Genomic DNA, 16,821 nt, shown 5'->3' on the forward strand with positions numbered 1-16,821 from the left:
AAAGAAATCAATGTTCACGTAATCACAAGTACAAAAATAATAAGAATTCTCATTTCTCTTCTCTCAGATTTCATTATCTCATCATTTCGAATTTTCTAACCTACAGAAAGTGGTTCACACAGTGTTAAACTTAAGCCTGAGAATGAACTCAGGGACGAAATAGTGCATATTCATAAGAATTTTGAATGAAACAAATCTGGCTGAATTCAAAAGTGGGCTTACTTCAAAAAAGAGCATAGTTTAGGAGTAGGAAAGGCTTCTGGGAAATTGAACTTTTGCTGTGGAATTGTTAAGACTCTCTTAGCTGTCCCATTTGGGACTGTCCATCAACCAAGAATGTGAGGAATGCATGACTGGTGCAGGAACCTATGTGAAAGAGATGAAGTTTCCCTTTCCTTTGCCCCCTGGGGTGGGGTGTGAAGAGATGGGGGATACATTTCCCTAAACCTCAAGTTTGTGATCAACATCCAGGATACTTGTTCTTTGTTTAAAAAAAGGTAGGGGTGGGATGGGTGTGGGGGGGTGGGGGGTGAGCTGTAGTGCTATTTATGCCCAAACACAAATCCTTTCTTTTAATTCCTTCATTAAACAGATTTTTGAGCACCCTCTAATGAGTCAAACAATCTTGTAAGGCCTAAGAATACTGCTGTAAACAATTCAGAAAAAACATTTATACATGTTTATTCTGGTGATGAGAAAATAAACAAGTAAACTAACAATAACTTTAACAACTGTAATGTTTAAGGATTCTGGTACTAAGGTAGAGACTAAGAAGGGTGAAAAAGAGGTTACGGGAAGGACTTTCTGACATAACCTGCTAAAATCTGTATGAAATCGGGAATTGGATTTCAGACAGAACCGAGGTCTCAAAGTATCAACAACCTATAGTTGTCAAGGAACAGAGAAACTTATAGAGAAAAGTCTCTTTCTCTGAAGAATTTTTGGTAATCTAAAACCGTATTCTTTGTATTCAGATGAGAGAGACTACTTGGTTACTACCAAACCTCAGGGAGATAAGACTGGAAATGGAAGTAGCATTTATTTAGTTACTACTAGGAGGGACACTTGATGTCTGGCTCTCAGGGTATCTAACTACACTCTCAAAACTACTCTGTTAATGTTTTAATTTTATAGATGAGGAAATTAAGTTAAAACTTAAAAAAAAAAAAAAAAACTTGTCCAAAGGTCTATTAGTGGTTGACACAGGATTTGAACCCAGCTAACATTAAAGTTCAGTTGTCATATTAAATTTCATTGCTTCTTATAATTTTTTTGACAGTCAGTCCTGACATTGAAATGCATAAAGATTTATTATTAATGTATTAAAACACTGACCAAAAAAATGAGTATAATTAGAAGGTGAAATGAAAATAAATTGGTTGGGGAAAAACTTAAGAATTGTTTTATATTTATTTGTTTGTTTTTACTGAAATAATGTTATAACATTGAATCCAGTTTCAGTTAAGTAGAGTCTGGCAAGATGGTGGTAAAGCTGGACTCCAGGCTTGTCACTTTCAAATGTGTATAATGCAACTAGTGTTTAAAAAGCCAAAGCCCTGAGGAAAAAAATTGATTGCCACTGTATACAGCAGGGGCATCAGTCCCATGGAAATGTTTAGGAAAAAAATTATGTGAATTCTGTTTAGGTGATAATAGGCCAGTATAACCCATAGAAGGAGAAGTAACTGATGCAGAGCCCTTTACAGTGACTCAGGCACACATCAACATTGGGACCCTCAGAAAGATCCAACTTTGCATTAGATAAGGGCTGTAGGAGTAAGCACACAGGAGGGAGGATTTATCATTACAGAGCTATGAAGGTGAGGAAACAGAGCAAGGAACACTGGTTTGAATCTGAGGCTCATAACACAGAACAGCTGTAGACTGAATTGGAACAGAGCATTTGAACTTCCTTATAGAAAAGGCTACTTCTGGAGCCCAGGCTGAGATAGCCAAAACACCTGCTACATCCTACCACAAGTTGAGATATCTCAGACATCTGCCATCACCCACAAACACTTCAAAAGAGGAAGTTCAAATTCCTAACTCTATTGGAGGTGATCCTTTGATGCCTATTGTCCCTGACCTCTTCATACTTACTACTGCTCATTGGTAACAGTCCCCCAACTATTCAAGTAAGTTCAAACAAAAGCTGAAAATCTATGTCTACTAAAATTCATGTGAAAACAAAAATGAGGTGGCAGAAGGACACAATAAAAATGACAAAATCATCCCCCACTCCTAGCACCAAATATTGGAGTTGCAAAGCATGACAGAAGGGGAATTCAAGGCAACAGCCCCAACAACACTGATAGAATTAAACCAAAACAAAACAAAACAATGAAAGATATAAAACAACAACAGAAAAGATATTGAAAATATAAGGCAACCACATTCAGAGAAAAATGAAGTAAGGAACGCTATAGCTGATTTAAAAAACATAATTGAGGGTCTCAAAAACCAGACAAATAAAAGTAACAAAAGAATTAATGAATTAAAACCATGTTTGAGAATATAGACTACAACATGGGAGAGAAAAAAGCATAAAAAAGTGAAACTAGTGTAAGCAATCTTTGGGTCAACACAAAGAGAATTAAGAAGAGAGAGAAAGGCATAGAAAATCTACTTGAAGAAATAATTACTGAAAACAACCTCAATTTGGGAAATGAACAGAAGTTATGCTCCACGTAATCAAAAGATTTCCAAAATAATAATAATAATAATAATAATAATGATAATAATAATAATAATAATAATACCAGACTCACACACACACCAAGACCCATAATAATAAAGCTGTCAGGAAATAGAAGAAGGGCAGAAAATTAAAAATATCAATAAACAAAAGAATAATCTATAATGGATCATTAATCAGACTACTGGGAGACTTCCAGCAGAAACAAGCACAAAGGACTAGAAGGAGATATTTGTAATAGTTAAAGAGTTCCAGCCCAGAGGTCTTACCAGCAAGATAAACAATCACTATAGAAGAAAGAGTGAGGAGTTCCACTGAAAAGCAAAAACTAAAAGACTTTATTATCCCCACACTTCAAATGGAAGGGTTCTAATAAAGAAAAAGAACAATGGGTATGAAGGTATGAGACACTTAAATTACTTAACAAAGAGGAGTGACGTATGGCTCTTGAAGCTGGGCAATAGTAGGTCATCCAGAAAGTGAGTGAATAAAGTAATAACAAAGTTGGTTGCATGGCCTTACTAAAATTATTGGAAAGAGGAAATACAAAACTTAGCTGTATCATTGAATTCACTGCCACAACTTGTCTTTTTAACAGATATTACAAGGTATCTAGGTGTTGATTTATCCTTTGGTTTTTCTGTAGTATGTCTATGCAAGGCACTCCATGTTAACTCACTGATTTTCTTAAACTGTCAAGCTAAAGTCAAGCAAGATGTCAATCAACTTATATTTTCCAATGTGAAAATTCTAGTTTCTGTTTGGGTTTCTGCCAGGATAGATTTATTATGAGTAAGTCCTCATGTCAATCATTCTCTTCTATTTTCTTAAAAATAACTCAATAAAATGCAACTTAAGGGAACTTTTTACTTCTTCTTTTATCCTTCAGAAGATGTTTCTAATCATCAGGGTTAAAAAATAAACTAAAATGATATTCTAAATTGAATGGGAGAAAGGACTCTAGTATGTGCCATTCATTGCTGCCTTTATTCTAAGAATAACAAGTAATTGTTGAAACCTGGAGCTTTCTAGTTATCGATCCTCCCATTTCTGGGTTGGTAAGTATGCAGTTTGCATCTTTATATGATGATTTAGAACTGTAAGAATTCATACTATTTTTAAGGTGAAATGTTCCATAGGTGTTTTATAAGAAAAACTTTTTTGTTATAGCACCAGTGTATGTATTCTTAACTGATTTACAGAGAAGTACTAAGCGTGGTTTTTTTTTTTAAATAACTACATTATAGACAGTTACTTATATTAAATACAGTTAAATATATTATTTTGTAGTTCCTGGGCATCAACAAAAAGAATTATAATATGAACATTTATATAGGGAAAAAAGAGACTTCCTGGTTTATTATTTTACATGTTTTATCAATGAAATGACTGATGTCACATCAGAAATATATAACAGATAAAGTGTAATATATATGTCAACTTCTCAGTGTGCAAATGAGTCTGGAGGAAAGATATGATTTAGGAAAATGCTTCCTGAGCAACTCTTGATCCTGAATGAACAATTCCCTTTATTTTCTATGTATAACTCTTAACTCTCCACACTAGATTAGCATGTACTTTTACTAGTTCGCATTATGCAGAATGTTCACAGGGAAGAGACTCAAAGTTGCCTTGCAACAAAGCAAACAAGAAAGTGGATAGACAAATATACAATGCAAACAAAAGGATTCAGTACACTAAAGATTTTACTAAGTAGGGAAACTAGCTGCATACTGTAGCTAATATTCTGAGAAAGAGATCATTCAAAATTTAGCATAAACTTCTATAAATGATAAAATATATTAGACCTAGCTCCAGTGTTCCAGATTAATTTCCCCCTAACCAAAACACATTTGCTGGCCTTTCATTGTGATTGTTCTCTCATCCCAGACATAAATGCCTTTTAGTTAGCTTTTTCTTTTTCTGAAGAGAATACTCATAAAGATGTGCTTAAGTGGAATTCTGTAGAGAACAACAAGATGAAAAGTTTTCTGGGTAATGAAAATCAAAATGAGAAAATCTATGATCTAAACAGCAATCTGTTGTTTTTCTCTCATTGACTAGCCCCACGATTTCAAGGTGTAGTGGCCCCTTAATCAGAGCATCAGAATCACCTGAAAACTTATTGGGTGCAAATTTTCAGGCTTAATCGTTGACTAACTGCATCAGAATCTCTGAAGGGTGGAGTCTAGCAAACTGTTCTAATAAGTGCTCCAAGTTATTCTGATGCATCTCTGATAACTTTGGGGATAGCCCTTGCTAAATAAAGCGTGTTTCTTAAATCTGCAATAAGAACATCACCAGGATGCTATTAAGGAATTCAGATTCTTGGGCTCTACCCCAGACTCACGGACTCAGAACTTGCATTTTAGCAAGATCTTAAGATGATTCCACTGCACATTAGAATTTGGGAAATATAGAGCTGGCCATTCTGTCATGGTAGTCAGTTTAGGAGGAGGTCAGCCATAATGAATACATACCTCCAGAGATCATTATTAAATTGTGCTTGAGGTATTTTCTGGACACCAGAAATTTTCTTTTTCCTTAGAGCTTCCTAGGGAGTTCCAATGGACAATGGGGTTGAGAATCACCACATTAACCCCTCAAGCAGACTTTATTTACTTTTTTTTTTTTTGCAAACTTAAATCACATGATTTTCAAGCTTCTGGGATAACTTAATGCTTAACTACATTACTAGAAGAATATCCCAGGTAAAAGTGGTGATCATTTCACTTTAAATAATCAGATGAAATCCAAATCACTGTCTTTTGTATGGACTCTTTTCTGGAGAAAAATGTAGGGAAAAAGAGCATATTTAGAAGGGTAGGACCAAGAGAAACAGTGCAAATCACTCTTTTGAGAAATAATTACAGGAATTTTAAGTTTCAAGCAGCCAGAAAAATCTTGTAAAATACACATTGGATTTTATCGGTCTGGTGCCTGTCACTTGCCATTGATTTGGGAAGAAATCTAAGCCTTTTAATCAAACTCCTACAGGATCTGGTGTAGTGTACCTCTTGCACTCCTGGCTACATCACTCCTTCCACATCTCACTCTGCATCCTCAGTTTCCTCTCTCACTTTCCTTGATCATTTAGTGAGTTCTCATCGGGGAGTGGTTTTACGTGCTGCCTTCTGCCTACAGTGCTTTTCCCACTGGCTTTTGCTATGGGCAGAGCTACAGCTTTCCTGCCTACCCAGATACTGTAGTGTAACCTGTGGCCAAAGCCAAAGATTCTTATAGGTGTCAGCCTCTGGAGGTGTCAGTCCTGGTGAGGATGGATAGCCCCAGGGAAAATGTGAACAAAATATGGGTGATAAGACTATGATAAGAAATACAAGAGAGGGCCCTCCCTGGTGGCGCAGTGGGTTAAAGCACAGCACTAAGAAGCTAAAGCCACTGCAGCATGAGTTCGATCCCCGCCTGCCCCGGAGATGACCACATGGCGAGGCAGACCTCTCCTGACCCGCCCACTGCTCCCCTCAGCAGTGTACTTCATCGATCTGCCTGTTCTGCTCCCCATTCTGTCCCTGATGAATCCTCTCACCCTCCACATCTCTGGCCTGTACCCCAGTTCTGTATGAATAAATAAATAAATCTTAAAAAAAAAAAAAAGAAATACAAGAGACTACAGAAGCAGACCAGCCCCCAGGATTTTCAGTGTTTGATATTTCAGTGCTTTCGTATTATCAGTGATTCCTGGGTCATAGATTTCTGCCCGCAGCATGCCTATATTCCAGAAGTCTGCTGTAGGCCTCTGAAGAACTTGGAGAGGCTCCCAACAGCCAACCTCAGAGCAAAAGTTTGGAGTGAGGCTTTGCAAGTAGTCGAGCAACTGAAACTGTTGGCCAAGACCTGGAGCCCATGAATGAGGCCATTTATCGGGTGGTTCGGTGCTGCAGTTGCTGTCTTGAGTGTCATTTGTCTGGTGCTGCCCGGGGGCATCTTGGCAGCTCAGGTGAGCCTCTCCTGTTGTATCTTCTGCTATCTTTGTGAGTTGAACCCTGGCTATCATCTGGTTGCCACATGCGCCAGGCCCTCAGTAGCAGAAAGATACCCTCTTGGGAGCATTTGTGTTTAGGACTTTAAAACACTGGACACTAATTTGGTACATGGCCATTTTCAGCCTCAGTAACTCTTTGTTTTCCCTGGTTTGTTAAATAAATCCCATTATTGTGGTTCTCTGAACCTGAGTAGTCTTCCAACTGTGAACACAGGTGAAGAACTCAGACAGTGACTGGTGAACTGTTTGGTCAGTGTCTTTGTCCAGTTTTGGTGCCCCTTACTGCCTCACATCAGTAACTTTCTGTACTTTCATTTTCTTCCTATATGTTTTTAGAAAAAAAGTCTACTTTGGGTCTTCCCTATACCTCCTGTGATTGGTAATTATCTTGTTTATTTATTTACTCTCTTGCTTATTATCTTCCGTTTTAGTTGGGATCGTAATTGGTCTTATTTATCACGGTACTCACAACTTTTAGAGCAGTGCCAGCAAAATAAATAAATAAATAAATAAAAACTATAAATAATGTTTCCTGAATGAATGAAAAATGAAGGAACAGAGAAGACTTTGAGTACCATGGTATTTGTTTTTTAAATGTCCCCGGAAATGTAATTGGAAAGGACTTTAGAACTGAATGAACTGAAGGGCTATCACCAAAATCATATGGTGAATATTGTAAGGGGAATAACAGGTAGGAAATTTACAAAACTGAAAGTGGCAACAGCCAGCCAGTGGAAGAATTAAATTGTATTTAGAAGGGTGCGAATTTCAGCTGGATGGCATTTGGCAGTTGTAAATGAGGTGACTTGAGCATTCCTAAGGTCCCTGGTTTCTGTGATCTCTGACATCCTATTCAATGTCATGATGAAGAGAGTGAAAATGCAGAGGACTGTTAAGGACAGGTGCACTGTCAATATTGGGAAGATAGCTCAGGAGGCTTTACAACAATCCAAAAAGGCAGAAACATTTCTGAAGTCAGGTATGAGACTTCAAAAGGTGGTATTTCCTGATTTCATTTTTATTGAATAACGGTTAACATACAGCATTAAGTTAATTTCAGGTGTATAGTCTTAAGCTTTGACATCTGTATGTAATGTGAATTGATTATTATATTAAATCTGCTACCATGCATCCTTAGCAATTATTCAACTTTGCAATACAATAGCATTACTTAGGAACTTTATTGCTTTTTTATTTGAACAAACAATTCTCTTCTCATCAGTAAGTTTTAAGGTAACCATTGTAAAATATTGCAATGAATACTTTCATAGTAACATCTTTTTTCCTTTGTAAAAGTGTGACATATTCATTGTAGGTTTTCATTTTATTAAAAAATTGTAAGCATTGCTAACTTTGTTATCTATCTATGCCATTTAAATGGCATTGAGTATAGTGTATAATCATTTCTGAAACCAGTTTTATATGAACATTCTTGTAGCAGCTCCTTGTGTACCCCTATTATGCCATAAAGATCGATTCTTAGTAATGAAACTATTAATAGAAAACATATAACATATTTAAGATTTTAGTAATTGTGGATGGGCCTCCCTTGTGGCACAGGGGCTAAAGATACAGCACTATCAGGCTATACCAGGCACTGCAGCTGATACAGCAAGTTCGATCCCTGGCTAGCCAGAGAGTTGACCCACATGGCACAGCAGACTCTCCTGTCTTGCCTGCTGCTCCCTCAGCAGCGTGTTTCAGTCAGTATACTTGTTCTGTTCCTCACTCTGTCTCTGGTGAATCCTATCATCTCCTGCACCTCTGGACTGCACCCTAGTTCTTGTATGCATAAATAAATAAATCTTTTAAAAAAGACTTTAATAATTGTTAATGATGAATTTGGGTCACAAACATTTTTTCTTTAAAGAATCAGACAGATAGTGATTTATTTTGGGAATCACTCTTAAAATATAAGAATTTAGGCATGATAAAATGATGAAGTCAGCCTGCAAAATAAGTTGACCTTGTGTAAGTATTCATTCACCAAAGTTTCCAGTCCAAGGGTTGGTATACATTTCCCTCCTCTGGCTCTAAGATAAATTAAACATAACATTGTATGATTATAAAGTATATGGCATGTTGATTTGATGTATTTATAAATTACAACCAATCACCACTATATGTTAGTTTCCATCTCCATCCAGTCACATAATTACCATTTCCGTTTTATGGTGAGGGCATTTGGTGAAGATCTATATTCCTACAAACATTCAAAAATTTGATAAAATATTATTAACAATCACCTTCTTGTAAACTAGATCTCTAAACTTGTAGATTTTATAATGGAAGTTTATACATTTTGACCAGTATCTTTTGTCCACAACCTCTGTTAATCACCATTCTATTCTCTGTTTCTTTGACTTTTTTTTTTAGGTTTAGGTTTTCTTTATAAGTGATATTCTACAGTTTTTTATATTTCTCTGCCTGACTTAGTTTATCTAGTACAATGTTCTAATGTCTCATGCAGGTAGATGCAAATGACAGGATTCCCTTCTCTCTCATGGCTTAATAATATTCCATTCCATATGTTATATATAATCATCCTTAATCATTCATCTGTCAATGAACACCTACCTTTGCTTCCCTAGCTTTGCTATTGTGAGTATGTTGCTATGAGCATGGAAGTGTATGTATTGCTAAAAAGTCCTGATTGGAAATAGGGTTGCTGATCATACAGGAATTCTATTTTAAATTTCTTGAGGAAAAAGTATTTCCTTTCACCATATCCTCACCATTACTTATTATCTCTTGCCTTTTTTTATGGTAACCATTCTAACTTCATGTGATTTGTTGAAAAGTCCCTATGGTTCCCTTTTCTTTGCTGCACACTATGTTTTAAAATAAAATATTGACTGGCAGGTCTATAATCAGATGGATAGCATTTCAGCCAATACCAGCTACAAAAAGGGTTTCTCTTTCTTTTATCCCTACATGGCCTGGGTTGACTTTGAACCCTTCAGGGTGCTCTCCTTATGATCTGCAACAGCTGTTAATCTTTTGTGGTCTGTTTTTCACATCCTATGCAAAAGAAGGAGAACCTTTGTTCTAGGATTTCTAGAAGTGTCTATGTCTTTTGGGTCAGGGGCTTATCAGTGAACCAATTACTACGATCAAGGATATGTGGCATGATACTAAATTCTGTGCCTCACAGTCCTCCTACAGCTCATGTGCTTTGATGGAGAGAGAATTAGAATCTGGGGGTCATTACCAGGAGAAACGGAGTGGGTGCCTGCTGGTAAAAACCAGCCATAGATGTCATCATTCCACACATATTGGCTTTCCTAGTGCTCCCTTTTCATTCCAGATTCAGTTAAATGAACCAATACTTTCTTAATTCAACCCCATGCTATAATAAAGTACTGAATACCTGTTTTATGCTTCACCCTTTGTTCTTAGAGCAGCAGAACTGAAAATGACATGTATACATTCAAGAAGCCATTAGACATGAAAACATTTAATCATTTCAAAATATTTTCTATTTTCTGGACATAATTTAATCTGGACATAATCTACTAATTTAATCATCATAATCTTATCATTATCTCCTTTACACAATAGCCTTATGGAAGACAGGAACCTGCTCCTATAAGCTTGTTAATATAAGTTTTCAGCTTTGTAGACAACTTTTTTTCAGCGAAGAGTCTTCCAAGGTTTTGCAGAACCTGAAAGGATACTGAGAATTTATGAAGCATCTACTTTTTTCTTAATCTGTCATAAATATTGTAAGATTTAATATTTGTGATACAACTCATTTTGTCCTCAAAATTAAAAAAAAAAAAACAACTTCCATAACAGTATGGAGTAACCAAGCACAAACCAACTAAAGCATACATATTTTTTTAAATAAAAAAAGACAGCTTTAAAAAAACAATCATTGGGGCACTCCCTGGTGACGCAATGGGTTAGGATGCAACACTGTAAGGAAGCCGCAGCCGCTTCAGTGTAAATTGGATCCCTAGCCGCAGAGGTGATCCACATGGCATGGCAGACCTCTCCTGAGGGGAGCTCGCTGCTCCCCTCAGCAGTGTACTTTGTGGATCTGCCTGCTCTGTTCCCCATTCTGACGCTGGTGAATCCTCTTACCACCTTTGCACCTCTGTCCTGTACCCAAGTTCTGTATGTATAAATAAATAAATCTTAAAAACAAAAAACAAGCAAAAAAAACCATTGAAAAACTGAGTAGGAGGATACTTAAGTAGGGAAAATTTCCCTTACTTACGTCTGAGCCTTGGATAATCTGAAAATGAACATGGTATCACCATCAATATCCCCTATAGAGAATCAAGATCACCAAGTCTTACATGATCATCATTGATGCCCCAGGATTGAGGCTTGACAAAAACATGATACAGGTGCAATTCCGGCTGGCTGTCTTGTCCTGATATTGCTGCAGGTGTTGGTGAATTTGAAGTCGTGTCTCCAAGAATGGAAAGACACATGATCATTCCCTTTTGCTTATACACTGAGTGTGAGTGTTGGTATTAACAAAATGGATTCCACTGAGCCACTCTATAGCCAGAAGAAATACAAGAAGACCACTAGGAAAGTCTGCACCTATATTAAGAAAACTGGGTACATCCCTGATATGGGAACATCTATATCAATTTCTGATTACAGTGGTGACATACTAAGCAGTACTAACATGTCTTGGTTTGAGGGATGAAAAGTTACTGTAAAGATGGCAATGTCAGTAGGACCACATTGCTTGAAGCTTTAGATCATATTTTGCTAACAAATTATCCAAATTACCCTTGTACCTGCCCTTCCAGGGTATCTGCAAAATTGTGCATTGGGATTGTCCCTCTGGGCTAAGTTTATATTGGCATTCTGTTTCTTTTAAATTTATTTTTACGTTATTCTTAATTTTGTACCTTTTTCCATCTCGGTTGTAATCCCCATGGACATCCCACCATCAATTCACGCATGTGCCATACAAACAACTATCTACCAGAGATATATTGGCATTCTTGAACATAGCACAGTGATCCCCTTTGTTCCAGTCAATGTCACCATTGAAGTCTGTTGAAATGCACCATGAAGCTTTGAGTGAAACTTTGAAGCAACGTGGGTTCCAGTGTTAAGAATGTGCCTCTCAACGGTGTTCTTCCTGGCAATGTGAATGGTGACAGAAAAAAGGACCCTCCAATGGAAACATCTTGTTTCACAGCTCTGGTCATTTATTTGATCTATCCATGTCAAATCAGTACTTCATATGCACCAATACTGGATTGTTATTCAGTTACATGGCTCACAGATTTGCTGAACTGCAGGAGAAGATTGATTTATCTTTCTGTAAGATGGTCACAAATTTTATGCTTGGCCCTCCATTAGTTGTTAGAGGAGCAGACTGAAAATGATATAGATCCTTTCAAGAATTTGCTAGTGCTGTTGGAGTTAATATGGTTCCTGGTAAGCCCATGTGTGTGGACAGTTTCTTTGACTATCTTCCTTGGGGCTGTTTCACTGTTCATGTCGTAAGAAAGTTGCTGTTTCATGGACCAGAAAGCAGCTGAAAGTAGCAACATCTCTAAGTCTGTCCAGAAAGTTTGGAAGGTTTACTGAATGTTATCCCCAATACCTGCCACTCCAGTGATGGAAGATCTCAGAATCCTGACTCAACTGGCCATTTAAGTTGCATAATAAAATGACTTATTGATAATGATGCATCATGAAGGCCTTAAAGAAATGAAAATATTTACTGATAATTTTATTTATCTATGACAGTTTTATTAGTTTTTAAAATGGGAACTTTTAATAGAAATAAATTGAAAAAAAACTCACAAAATTTCACCATTTAATCAAATGTTAGTGGAATAAGAAATGAGGCATCATGAGAGAATACTTAGAGTCAAAGTCTGTTTTAATTTTACCAACCTGCTCATTTATAAGGTTGTTAAGATGGTTACTAATTACTTGCTATGTAACTTAAAATAATGCAAGTTCCCAAAGGAATTGCATTTTCTTCTTTTTTCTCATTCTTCCCAGTCTCTATCATGACTTTTGTTTCCTTGTCCTCCCTCTTTAACTTCTCTGATTATTCCTCTGTATTTGTAATTCCTGAAATTTTATGGTGGGTCTTTTCTATTTCTCTTGTTTTCCCCCTCTTACTGTATTTTATTATCTATATGTGTAAGTACACATATATACATGCATACTAATATATATATACATATATACATGCATACTAATATATACACACACACACACATATATATATATATATATACATATATATATTTTGTGTGTGTCTAAGAAAGGTAGTTAACTTTTTTTGATTTTTATATTTATGCCCATTCTGTTCAGTACATTCACGTTTATGGATATTATTTCTTCTTGCCTTTCTGTTTATTTATTTTTTTTTTGTCCTATGTCTTTCATTTTTTATTATAGAACTAGGGAGATATAATCTGAGGCTTTGTGATTGGATTCTGGACAGTAGTCTCATTGATTCCATATTCCCTTAAGGCCTCACTGTACCATCTATTTATTTTCTTGTTATCTTCCCCTTTTGCTTCTTTATATTTCTCTAATTTTTTAAGAAGTAACATAGAAGAGTTGAAGTACTTTTGCTTTTCCCAGAGGTGGTGCTGTGGTTTGGTTTTATTTTATTTTATTGGCCTTTGCAGGATTGTGTGGGCACTGAGACCTGTATTTGCAGTTGATGTGTCAGCAGGGCTGGGAGAGGCCTGCAGAGGTCCAACCACTGGTGCGAATGTGCTGGGGTAGAAACTTAGCTCATGTTTGTGTAAGCTCTTCCACGGCTTTTCCAGGTCTGAGCCTTTCCAGCTGTGCACTGTTTGTCGAGCCAGTTCTGAGATGGAGGAGAGGGAATGCAGTGCAGAATATGGCTGTTCTCCTTACTTGGGAAGCATGTGTAGAGAACCTCAGCTTTTTCTATGTGGTTCTCTTTAGTCAAGTGTGTTTGCCTCCACATGCTTTTCCTGTTCCATGTTCCCCAATTCAGCTGATATCACCCATCTCATTGGTATCACCCACCCATGGTACATAAGATTTTTGTGTATTTATAATTTTTCATGGATATGCAATGGTGAGATAACTTATAGACTGAGCAACATGGTCAGAAACTGTATCATGAGCCAGACATGGCAGGAAGATATGTAATATTTTGGTATTGTAGAAATTCCAAGAGGCCCTTCAGATTTCTATGGGAACTTGAATATATTTTATTAACTAAGCCATCCAAGTTACTAAGTTGCTAAAAGAAGGAGCGGGGGTAGGAGGAAAATAAATAAAACTCTTGGTTGAGTGACAGGAGGTTAAAGATCAATGTAAGGGAGTTGTGGAATATATTGAAGTGCACCTGGACAATATACCCATCATCTAATCTGTAGACTAATTCTGATGACAAATATTTGTAATTAGTAGACTTGTTATTTAAGTAGTGGTGTTATTTAATGTTGCCATAAACACTGAAATAATAAACGTGAACAAGGGGATTAAGTAATTGTGAGTCTCTGACACAACATTGATAAACTTTTATATGTGTTTCTGGTTAAAGACACTTGTCTAACACGTGTATTTTCTTCCTAAGGCATATGGGATCTTCTTTCACTTAGGAACACTAAATAACAGAGTGAACTCTGTTATTTTGCTTGTGGATTATTTTAAACAGCAAAATCACAAAATGTGGCACTAAGTGGACCACAAAAAACTTTAAAGTATGAAAGTTGAAGCAAGAAGGCCGAATGTCACCTTGTTCAACCTTAGCTGGGAATGTGGCCATTGGATGACTCAAATTTTTTGCTGTGAGTGATCTCAAGAGTGTATCAAGTATTGATTTTGAGGTTACAAATAAATTTTAGTGACTAAGAAAAATTCGCTGGTATAGAATCCATAAATAATGAGGCTTGACAGTGTTTTCATTTTAACAGGTATCCATATGTGCTTAGGGCTTGTCAGCCCTCCTAAAATTTTCAGTTCTTTTTCTAGTACTCTAAATGAAAAGGAAAAAAAATAGAATATATGATCTTAATGATATACTCTTATTTAAAATATAGTTCAGGAAATGAAGACTAATTTAGCAATCCTCTGAGAAGCTTTTGCTTTTATGCAAAATATGCATGTTCTCAGAAAACTGATGGAACAAGATCTTAAAAAATTAAAGCAAAGAAGTTTACAGCCTTACGAATTCTTTCTGAGTGAAAACTATAATAAAATTTAATGTGACACTTAAAATTAATGTGCTGTATATTTCTAGAATTCCAATTACCTTTTAAATTTGAGCACTGAAAAACATTTATGAAAGTATAATAATTAGAGAAGATATAAAAAATTTTCTTTTTAAAAATATACGTATTTTTTAAATTGAGGTATAGTTGGCATCAGCTCTTGCCATCAGGTATCATCACTGTTGTGTACCTACCCTGAATCTCCCATAGCCCATACCATACTTTATTGTGCTTCTTGCCTCCTTGACAATTATCAGTTACTAAAGTGTTTTCTTTGCACTCTCAATTTCAATGTCAAATGGTTTTCTAACCTAAAAGCCCAGACTACATAGATTATATAAAATATATAACAGTCACATAAAAATAATTAAAAGGCATTAGTGATAAAAATAGTGTCAGGTATTTGACTTTAGTGAAGCAACCATATTTAAACAACTTTGGAGACCAAAGTCCATCAACTGGTCTGGCCACTTTCTCTCTCTCCATTCCTTTTATTATCTGTGGACTGCCAATATTCATCTAACATAATTATCTACAGAGATAGGGAACATTCTAACTTTAAAAAAAAATGTCTTGGTGCTCATTAGGCAATACTGCAAAGAAGGATGTAATAAAGCCTACTTATAAGTTGTCAGCCTAATAAGTAGACTTTTGAGCCCATGAAAATTATACTCTGACTTTTAAGGATAAGAAGAAAGCATCCATATCCTGCTACATGGACAGATATGGAATGTGGAAATAAGTAAAAGAAAAAACCTTAAATTTGACTAAAGGCAAGAAGCTCAAGATTATAGTTACCAATTAGTGATTTGAATTCCTCACTGGTATGTGAAGAGAGAACTTGATGGAATTATATGAGACATTGTCTCTGTCTTTAGACTACTAGCTCACTCTCTGTAGGGCTTGTGCCTAGATTGTTTTGTCTAATGGAGCTATAGTCTCTTCCTTTTCTCTAAGAAACAAATTCTTTAATTTTGTAGCTCCAGGATTAGGAAAAAATTCTATGGTCAGGTAATACATTTATATTGACTGGATGATTTGGGAGATTGACTTTACAAATGTGACCTCATTAACACCCTTGACCTTAATAAAGTATATGTATTATCAATTACTATTGTTGATACATGGTAAGGATGCAATAGATGCTTATATTAGATGTGTAGTGTATATCAATACATAGAAAGTTATATAACATACCTATGAGAAATGAGCTCCATCAGTAATAGAAATTGATATAAAAGATACAAATTATTAACTCTTTTGGTTTGAGCCTCTGCAATGACATTCTGTTTACCTTTAAGAATTGTGGTTGGAACCTGTCAAAACTAACTGGAACAAGGGCCCCAGGGGCTATTAGCAAACAGCAAAATGCATGCTTTGACTTGGTTAGACATTGCTTTGGACATTAATCACTCTCATCAGCTAACTAAATCGTCTACCTAACCTGTTTTATTTTAAGCTCCATTTGGCTGTCAATAAATAGATAGCATTTTGCAATCCAGTTTATTTCCTACTTGTATGACTTCTCTTTATGTATTGTTTGATTTTGAAAGAAATATGAAAAGTTTGACATGATTTAAAGGAACAGGGAATCTTCCAGGCCAGAACCTCCAAGGCCTAGAAAGGGGGCCAACCCATTTAATATAGGATTTGATTTCCTAACAGAAGCACTAGATTTTTCAAGAAAATATTTGTAAGAAATCCACTTGTTCATCTGTTGTATTAACTACCACACACAAATGATTAGAATGGTTTAAGTTTCTCACTGAAGAAGATCAGGTATGATCTACCTTTGCTGATTATACAGTTGTGACTTATATTTTCAGTCATCTACAGAGAGATAAGATCAAGGAAAGGGAGGGAACCAACACACTGTTTTATTGATAGTTAACATGTTGTAGATCACATAATAGTATATTCTTTTTTTTTTT

The sequence above is a fragment of the Condylura cristata genome, unplaced genomic scaffold (assembly GCF_000260355.1).
Source record: "Condylura cristata isolate star-nosed mole 26May11 unplaced genomic scaffold, ConCri1.0 scaffold00007, whole genome shotgun sequence".
NCBI classification, from domain to species: Eukaryota; Metazoa; Chordata; class Mammalia; order Eulipotyphla; family Talpidae; genus Condylura; species Condylura cristata.